Source organism: Mustelus asterias, chromosome 1 (assembly GCF_964213995.1).
Source record: "Mustelus asterias chromosome 1, sMusAst1.hap1.1, whole genome shotgun sequence".
Classification (NCBI taxonomy): domain Eukaryota; kingdom Metazoa; phylum Chordata; class Chondrichthyes; order Carcharhiniformes; family Triakidae; genus Mustelus; species Mustelus asterias.
Window position 1 is genome coordinate 5,670,126 of NC_135801.1, and position 9,982 is coordinate 5,680,107.

Genomic DNA, 9,982 nt, shown 5'->3' on the forward strand with positions numbered 1-9,982 from the left:
AAACCAAATAACTCATGCAGTGTTTTGTCAGGAGTGTATAAATCAAGGTGTACTTTGTGTGTACTTCTCTAAGCGCCCATCGTGTTGCCATTGTTGAAATGTTGACTGCATTGTTATACTCACCATTAGATAATTATCAGATTTTTTTCCAAAGGCACTTTGTCGCAGTATTCTTTAGATGTCACCAAGTAATGCGTGGAATTTTGCAGCACAGAAACTGGCCGCTCAACCCAATGCTGGGATTTATACTCCACACTAACCCCTTCCCTTCCTCCCTCATCTCACCCTCGTACCGTCTCCCTCATGTGTTTATCGAGCTTCCCCCTTCAATACCGATCCGCCTCAGCCACTCCCTGTGGCAGCGAGTTCCACATTCTCACCTTTCTGAGTGTAATAAGTCCTCGGAGGCAGATGTCCCTTCACAAAAATCCCTTTATGTACAAACTCTAACAGCAGTACACAGAGTGCTAGCAATTAGCAGTCTACCTCTGGGGTGTCAGAGGAACTGACACTCCCAGTAAGTACAAGGCAAAGACTCCCTGATTGGCCCATCAATTGATTTGATTTTGATTTGATTTGATTTGATTTATTATTGTCCCATGTATTAACATACAGTGAAAAGTATTGTTTCTTGCGCGCTATACAGACAAAGCATACCATTCATAGAGAAGGAAAGGAGAGAGTGCATAATGTAGTGTACAGTCATAGCTAGGGTGTAGAGAAAGATCAACTTAGTGCGAGGTAGGTCCATTCAAAAGTCTGACGACAGAAGGGAAGAAGCTGTTCTTGAGTCATTAGATCCTTAATCAGGGAGTTCATACTCCAATAGACCAACCTCAATGGCCTGATTGTGGTCATTACACTGGGTAAGGCAATTTCTTTTGAATTCCTTTTTTGGATTTATTTGTGATTATCCCAAATTGCTGAAAAAAGACATTTTGTCGAAGATTTTCGTCTCCCACTCATCAGAACCATCACAAGAATACCAATATCAGGGGAAACAACAATTTTATACTGTATGGGGACAGAGGGCCGAATGGTTGGCAAGTGGACTCTGGCAGAGTCTCATGAATGGTAGACAACTCATGATCGGGCCTAAGCTCGTCACATGCAGCCCTGAAAAGTGCCCGGTCCACCTCGGATTACCCTGGAAGGGTAAGGTGTCTCAAAATGGAGCAACAGGTGAAGCTAGCTGTTACTATGCAGTAACAAGTCGAGTGTTGTTCACCACTGACAGGGAGCTGCCATTGTAGAAGTTAGGTTACAAACAATTGTGAAAATTAAAAGTTCCATAATTGTCAAAAAAAATTCAAGTAATGGGAAATGATTGTTAGCCAAGCAAGGCCTTCAGTCAGGCCTTCAGTAAGGCCAACACTTCTGTACTGAAGATAAGCAACTAAATCAAAAACCTTTTTCCATAAACACCACAGTCTAAGACCAGGACACAGGATAAAAACAAAGAACAGATTACCATGACAATTACTAAAAAGCAAGATATGGGGACATATTATGCTAATGAAGGATTGGCAGGAGACAGTTTTCTATTGGATAAGGGCAAAAGGCTATTGGTGGATATGTATGCAAATGAAGAATTAGCAAGTTGCTCATTCCTCATTTGCTATAATTAACTATAACTAATGCATTTTCTGTTTGTGTCAGCAGAACACCCTGCAATGCTGGGCGCTGCATTGTGTTCTCACTTAAACACAAGTTATTAAAGCTTGGAAATTGAGTATTCTGGATTGAAGTGTTGTTTGTCCCCAAGTCGACAGCAGTTTAAGTGTTGTCTAAACATAAAGTCTACGACACTGTCAAGCCTAAAAGATGTTTTGCCCATCACACAAATGAATAACATGGTAGATGAATTTCAGTGCCAGTGTGATGCTAGACTGGTGGATCCTATCAAACAACAAGTTCCTTCCACTGTTCGCAAGATACAGACTGTACCCAAGAACGTACCTGTTTGCAAAACTCAAAACAGAGCGTCCAACGTTACAGGCAATTCCACAATTGGACAACATTTGCTGAATGAGGTCTATAAAATAATGAGGGACATAGATCAGCTAGATAGTCAATATCTTTTCCCAAAGGTAGGGGAGTCTAAAACTAGAGGGCAAGGTTTAAGGTGAGAGGGGAGAGATACAAAAGTAACATAACGGGCAATTTTGTCCATACAGAGGGTGGTGAGTGTCTGGAACAAGCTGCCAGAGATAGTAGTAGAGGCGGGTACAACTTTGTCTTTCAAAAAGCATTTAGACAGTTACATGGGTATGATGGGTATAGAGGGATATGGGCCAAATGTGGGCAATTGGGACTAGCTTAGGGGTTTAAAAAAAAGGGGCGGCATGGACAAGTTGGGCCGAAGGGCCTGTTTCCATGCTGTAAACCTCTATGACTCTATGAATCATCCTCAGTGTGCTAAAAATTACACTGACAACCAATTTAAGGTTATCAGTTGAGTTTGCAGCCTTTGAGTGTACTGGATGCCATATATTAATATACAGGATCCTGTTCTTCACAGACAGAAAGACACCCATTGCGCCTGTTTCAGCTAAACAAAATATGTGATAGCCATTTGCTGATTCAGTCTTCAGGGCAGTGCCTGGGCCAAGCTGCCGGGTTTAAATTTGCAAACAATGCTTGGCAGTTAAATGATGTCTGTACCTTTAAGACTGGATTACCTGTAAAGACTCGCATTCCAACCATTATTTTGTAAATTGAGTTTGTGTCTTTATATGCCCTGTTTGTGAACAGAACTCCCACTTACCTGACGAAGGAGCAGCGCTCCGAAAGCGAGTGACTTTTGCTACCAAATAAACCTGTTGGACTTTAACCTGGTGTTGTGAGACTTCTTACTGTGGCAGTTAACTGCCAGTCATCATTCGCTGATGCATTCTCCATGGCACTGCATCTACAGTAAGGAGTCTAACAACACCAGGTTAAAGTCCAACAGGTTTATTTGGTAGCAAATGTCACTAGCTTTCAGAGCACTGCTCCTTCGTCAGGTGAGTGGGAGTTCTGTTCACAAACAGGACATATAAAGACACAGACTCAATTTACAGAATAATGAATAATGATTGGAATGCGAGTCTTTACAGCTAATCAAGTCTTAAAGGTACAGACAATGTGAGTGGAGAGAGCATTAGCACAGGTTAAAGAGATGTGTATTGTCTCCAGACTGGACAGCCAGTGAGACTTTGCAAGTCCAGGCAAATTGTGGGGGTTACTGATAGTGTGACATGAACCCAAGATCCCAGTTGAGGCCGTCCTCATGTGTGCGGAACCTGGCTATCAGTCTCTGCTCAGCGACTCTGCGCTGTCATGTGTTGTGAAGGCCGCCTTGGAGAATGCTTACCCGAATATCAGAGGCCGAATGCCCGTGACCGCTGAAGTGCTCCCCAACAGGAAGAGAACAGTCTTGCCTGATGAGTGTCGAGCAGTGTTCATTCATCCGTTGTAGCGTCTGCATGGTTTCCCCAATGTACCATGCCTCGGGACATCCTTTCCCACAGCGAATCAGGTAGACAATGTTGGCTGAGTTGCAAGAGTATGTACCGTGTACCTGGTGGATGGTATTCTCACGTGAGATGATGGCATCCGTGTCGATGATCCGGCACGTCTTGCAGAGGTTGCTGTGGCAGGGTTGTGTGGTGTCGTGGTCACTGTTCTCCTGAAGGCTGGGTAGTTTGCTGCGGACAATGATCTGTTTGAGGTTGTGAGGTTGTTTGAAGGCAAGAAGTGGGGGTGTGGGGATGGCCTTGGCCTTGGCGAGATGTTCGTCTTCATCAATGACATGTTGAAGGCTCCTGAGGAGATGTCGTAGCTTCTCCGCTCCGGGGAAGTACTGGACGATGAAGGGTACTCTGTCCACCGTGTCCCGTGTTTGTCTTCTGAGAAGGTCGGTGCGGTTTTTCGCTGTGGCGCATCGGAACTGTCGATCGATGAGTCGAGCGCCATATCCTGTTCTTATGAGGGCATCTTTCAGCGTCTGGAGGTGTCAGTTGCGATCCTCCTCATCCGAGCAGATCCTGTGTATATGGAGGGCTTGTCCGTAGGGGATGGCTTCTTTAACGTATTTAGGGTGGAAGCTGGAAAAGTGGAGCATCGTGAGGTTATCCGTGGGCTTGCGGTACAGTGAGGTGCTGAGGTGACCATCCTTAATGGAGATGCGTGTGTCCAAGAATGCCTGGTGTTGTTAGACCCCTTACTGTGTTTACCCCAGTTAATTAAACAATGTTGTTCATGGTAAATGTAAAATTGAAAATCAACACATTCCAGACTCACATTGTCTGTACCTTTAAGACTTGGCCCATCTGTTGATGTTCATGCTCCACACGCACCTCCTCCCACCCCCTACCTCATCACACCGTGTGAGGAGGCAATGGCATAATGGGATTGTCAGTGGACTAGTAATCCAGAGACTCAAACAGAAAATGCTGGAAAATCTCAACAGGTCTGACAGCATCAGTGGAGAGAGAATAGAGCCAAGGTTTCGAGTCTGGATGACCCTTCGTAATGCAGGGACCCAGGGTAACAATCCGGGGACCGGGGTTCGAATCCCACCACAGCAGAATTAAAAGTCTAATGATGACCATGATCTGGTTCACTCATGTCCTTTAGGGGAGGAAATCTGCCATCCTCACCTGATCTGATCTACATGTGATTCCAGATCCACATGTAGTTGACTTTTAAATGCTGTCTGAAATGACCTAGCAAACCATTCAGTCCAAGCTGGGATGGCTAATAAATGCTGGCCCATTCCATGTAAGAATGTTTAAAAAAGCATAACCATCTATTTCTTTCTCCCTCATGTGTTTAACTAAACTCCCTTGAATGCATTCACTACTCATGGTGAGTTCCACATTCTCACCAGGAGGAAGTTTCTACAAAATTCTTGACTGGATTTATTCGCATCTTTCTCATGTTTATGCAAATCGATGCATATTGCTTCTTTAAATAAGCAGCTCACACACAGACTGTGAAATGTTTAACTTCCTTTGGTTTTGTGGAGCTGTTGAAGTTACAAAGTGTCTCAGCCACCTCCTCCTCCCTTCGAGATACGGTAGCTTCTGTTACTGCACCTGTCCAAGGCCTGGGATTGCTGATGGCACAGGTGATGGCAGGAGGTGCCAGCGTATTGCGGGGTAGAGTTGAAGGATGTTTAAAGACAGAGGATTGGCTCTCAGTGCCCCCCCACCCCCGCAGCTTCCTGATTTTGGCTACCTTGATCAGAAACTTGCTTGGAACAAGGAAACCCTCCCTCCCTATAAAAGTAACTCTGACAGAGTTTACCTTATGAGCTTCCCACGTGGTGACCCCCCCCCCGAGCCCTAAGAGTTGAGGTCATTGAATGGACACACTTAAGGGTCTCAATTGGCAGCAAGATGGGACACCCATCCATGGAGCTTCTCGCCACAGACTCAACCGGGGCATAAATAGGACCATCCCACCCAATTAAATCCCCTCATGCCACCAACCGAGAGAAAGACTTTAAATTCTGCCCAGTTGAATTGTTATAGGAATTTGAATGTAGCTTTACCTCCCTTATCTGGTCTAAAAGTGACGAGTGTGTCAGTCATTACAGAGGTGGAATGAAAGCACTTACATTTCATACTAAAAATGTTTTAATTAAAGTCAGGTAATAAGTCAGTATAGGTCACAATACGAACTACCATTCTACCAATATCATTTTATATATGCGAGAATAACCACTGGAATTAAATAAATAAGATGGGGAGGCAGTGACATAGTGGTATTGTCACTGGACTAGTAATCCAGAGACCCAGGGTAATGCTCTGGGGACCCGGGTTCGAATCCCACCATGGCAGATGGTGAAACTCTGGAATTAAAATGATGACCATGAAATGAGCTTCAATTGTCGGGAAAACCCATCGAGTTCACTAATATCCTTTAGTGAAGGAAATCTGCCATCCTTACCTGGTCTGGCCTACGTGTGACTCCAGAGCCACAGCGAAGTAGTTGACTCTTAAATACCCTCAGGGATGGGCAACAAATACTGGGCCAGCCAGCGATGCCCACATCCTGTAAATGAATTTTAAAAATCTCTATCACTGTATATAAATATGAGCTATGTAACTTCTTAATTTTTTCATGGAATAGAATCCGTACAGTGCAGTAGGAGGCCATTCGGCCTATTGAGCCTGCACTGATAACAATCCCACCCAGGCCCTATCCCCTTAACCGCACATATTACCCTGCTAATCCCCAAGACACTAAGGGGCAATTGAGCATGGCCAATCAACCTGACCTGCACATCTTTGGAGTTTGGGAGAGAACCGGAGCCTCCGAAGAAACCCACGGAGACACGGGGAGAACGTGCAAACTCCACACAGACAGTGACCCGAGGCCAGAACTGAACCCAGGTCCCTGGCGCTGTGAGGCAGCGGTGCTAACCACTGTGCCACCGTGCCGCCATTTTATTTTTACTCTGCCTATCACTTCCTTACTTGTACTGTGCTCTTAGGCCTATGCTGACTCCTTGTCCAGCAATGCCTCCTTGTTATCAAATTCCTTTCTCTCCCCCCACCCCCTCCCCTCACTAACTCTGTAACCTCCTCCAGCCCCTCCACCAGCCAAGCTCTCTGCCCTCCTCCATTTCTGACCTCTTGTATATCCTGATCCCAATCGCTCTAGAATTGGTGGCTGTTCCTCCAGCTGTCTCAGTGCTCAGTTTCGGAATTCCCTTCCTCCGGTTCTCCACCTCTCAGACCTCCTTTCCAACTTCGAGCTCCTTAAAACCTACCTCTTTGACCAAGTTTTTGGTCACCTGTCCTAATGTCCCCATAGGGTGGCACGGTGGCACAGTGGTTAGCGCTGCTGCCTCACAGCGCCAGGGAGCCGGGTTCAATTCCACCCTCGGAGGTCTGTGTGGTGTTTGCACATTCTCCCCGTGTCTGCGTGGGTTTCCTCCGGGTGCTCCGGTTTCCTCCCACAATCCAAAGATGTGCGGGTTGGGTGGATTGGCCATGTTAAATTTCCCCTTAGTGTCAGGGGGATTAGCAAGGTAAATATGTGGGGTTGTAGGGATAGGTGCGATTGTTGTCGGTGCAGGCTTGATGGGCCAAATGGCCTTCTCTTGCACTGTAGGGATTCTACGATTATAAGTGACTTGACTTTTGCTTCATAACAAAAACACCATGGGACATGTTATTACAAACTATATAACTATAGGTTGCTGTACTCGTATACTGTGTCATTGTATATGTGTGTGCATGTATCATCACGAGTATATACTTGTACATACCGAGATACAGATATATATAAAACCATTACACAGCCACTGAAATTGAAAACCATTCTCCCATACCTGATGTGATTGATAAGGATTACATGATGCTTAAAATGAGTGTGTCACCATCAGGGAGCCCTGTATATCCTGGTATGAATCAATAATGTCTCCATAACATATCAAGGGGTCGCATGAATTATTGAGGGGGGGGTCTCGGGTTCCAAAGCTACTGAGTACCGTATTAAAAAGAGAAAATAGAGGGGGATGAGGTGCAGAGGAAAGGGAAGCAAGAAGTGCTGTTGTGGCTGGTTCCAGGGTCAAGGGCAGGCAGAGTTAACTCCACCCAAAGGATCATCCATCCAGCTGTATCAGTGAGACAGTGTGCGGTTACCTTCCAGCCTTGTTGCTTTGCTGTTTGGGGTTAACAGAGAAAACACACAGAGGCCTGAAAGGACACATAGTCCAAGAGCCGAGGATTCAGAAGCAGTTTTCTGCTGAAATAAAACCACGTCACAAATCCTCCCTGTGCCCAACATGCAGCTTTCAAAGGGAAAGATTGGACACAAAAATGAACTCATATTAAACCTCTCTTTTTATAGAAATTATAGAAATCCTACAGTGCAGAAGGAGGCCATTTGGCCCATCACTTCTGCACCGACAACCATCTCACCCAGGCCTGTAAGCCCACATATTTACACCGCTAATCCCCCTGTCACTAAGGGACAATTTAGCATGGCTAATCCCTCTAATCTACGCATCCCTGGACGCGAAGGGGTAGATTTAGCATGGCCAATCAACCTAACCCGCACATCTTTAGAGTGTGGGAGGAAACCAGAGCACCCGGAGGAAACCCCCGCAGACACGGGGAGAACGTGCAAACTCCACCCAGAGAGTGACCCAAGTCGGGAATTGAACCCACGAGCTGTGAGGCAGCAGTGCTAACCATTGTGCCAATGTGCCGCTCTTTTAGAAAATAGGATCAATCTCAGATTACTCAGGGACTGCAGTGGTTCAAGAAGGCAGCTCACCACCACCTTCTCAAGGGCAGTTAGGGATGGGCAATAAATGCTGGCTTAGCCAGCGACACCCATGTCCCATCAATGATTTTTTTAAAAATCTGCAAAGTTGGCAAATTGTTCCTTGTTCCAATACAAATGTAACTTGAGTGAAAGCCAGTCATACAATAAAGGCAAAATATTATGGGTTAGTTGTTCACAGAACCATCGAATGGTCCAGAGACCATTCGACCATTGTGTCTGTGCTGGCTCTTTTGAAAAACAATCCAATTAGTCTCACTCCACCTCCTGCTTTCTTCCCCATATCCCCGCATTTATTTTCTCTTCCTTCCAGAATTGATCCAATTTCCTTTTCAAAGCAGCTATTGGAGCTGCGTGCACCAATCTATTTTTAAAAAATTCATTCCTGGGACATGGACGTCGTTAGCTGGCCAGCATTTATTGCCCATTCCTAGTTGCCCTTGGAGAGCAGTTGAAAGTCAACCACATTGCTGTGGCTCTGGAGTCACATGTAGGCCAGACTGGGTAAGGACGGCAGATTTCCTTCCCTAAAGGACAATAGTGAACCAGATGGGTTTTTCTGACGATCGACAATGGTTTCACGGTCATCAGTAGATTCTTAATTCCAGATATTTTTTATTGAATTCAAATTCCACCATGGGTCATGGTTGGATTCGAGCCCAAGTCCCCAGAGCATTACCTTGGGTCTCTGGATTACTATTCCAGTGATAATCCCACTACACCACTGCCTCCCTTTATGTGAAGTGACTTGAGGCATTTTAAGACATTATATAGACAAGTGACCGTCACTGTTTGTTGGTAGTGGCTACCTGAGTCAAGTGGTTATCAATGGTATCTCATTTCCTACCTCTGATTCCTCGAATTAAGGTGAACAGATGAAGGATAGTGGAGTTTCTGAAGACAAAGAGAAACATACTGACTCTTCACGGCTCTCAAAGAAAATACCTTAAAGTCCTACCTACACATGGAAGAAGTTCTTCAAAAAGAAAGTAGCTGTTCCACGTAAGCTCGCAGCAGTGTCTTCATTTCATACAGATTATTTCATCTACATTGCCATCATCTATCTGACTGATTATCAATTAAAATGGGCCAGTCAGATCCACAGTAAAAGAAACAAGACTGTAGATGAGGACTTTCTCTTTGTGATGATGTTATTAGTTAATCTTCCATGTCATTGTACAGGAACAAAGCTAATAAATAAATTGCGTCTCTCTCATCTTTGTATCTCCTATGGCCTTTATTTCATCCTTCCTGGAGGTTTGGAGGTTTCTGCGGCAAGCTTCCTAGTCCCTTTGTGAGCCTCATTGTTCTTTCCCCTTTATCTCCCTTTGCTTGTAATATTCTTTCTTTCAAACCTAAACTCTCCAAGAGATCAGTGATTGTCGAATTCTGGCCTCCCCCGCATCCCCCCATCCACTTCACTCCACCAACAAAGAGTTGTGAACGAAGCCCAGTCCATTGTGCAAACCAGCCTCCTATCCATTGACTTTGTCTGCACTTCCTGCTGCCTCGGAAAAGCAGCCAGCATAATTCAGCACCCCAACCCGGACATTCTCTCTTCCACCTTCTTCTATCGGGGAAAAAGGTACAAAAGTCTGAGGTCACGTACCAACCTACTCAAGAACAGCTTCTTCCCTGCTGCCATCAGACTTTTGAATGGACTTACCTTATATTAAGCTGACCTTTCTCTGTCCCT

General features: G+C 45.2%; 1 protein-coding gene across 1 annotated transcript in view; it reads left to right on the plus strand.

Annotated features, from left to right (window-relative positions):
- stpg2 (sperm-tail PG-rich repeat containing 2) overlaps positions 1-9,766 on the plus strand; it is a 364,377-nt gene extending 354,611 nt beyond the window's left edge. Inside the window, exon 14 of the mRNA XM_078225153.1 lies at positions 9,154-9,766. The gene's annotated coding sequence lies outside the window, so the exon portion shown is untranslated. The remainder of the gene's footprint in view (positions 1-9,153) is intronic.
- The last annotated feature ends 216 nt before the right edge of the window (positions 9,767-9,982 follow it).